We start from the raw sequence: 273 nt of genomic DNA, 5'->3' as shown, positions 1-273 counted from the left end.
TTCATGGTCTCCACCTCTTCTTATCTCTTTAATTAGTCCAATTCCAACATGTATCCACGCAGGCCTAAATAAAATTGGACTCGCAGGCCCATAGTAACAATAATAATAATGGACTCGCAGGTCCAAAATAATAACAATAATAACGGGCTCGCAGGCCCAAAACAATTAAGAGCTCGCGGGCCCATAAAACGACAAAATTAAAAATTAACCATTCAACACATCCATATGGTCGAGTCCATAATCGTCCACTAATAATACATTCATCACATAAAT

Source organism: Olea europaea, chromosome 1 (assembly GCF_002742605.1).
Source record: "Olea europaea var. sylvestris chromosome 1, O_europaea_v1, whole genome shotgun sequence".
In the NCBI taxonomy this organism is placed as follows: domain Eukaryota; kingdom Viridiplantae; phylum Streptophyta; class Magnoliopsida; order Lamiales; family Oleaceae; genus Olea; species Olea europaea.
Note: the sequence above shows the minus strand (reverse complement) of the source record.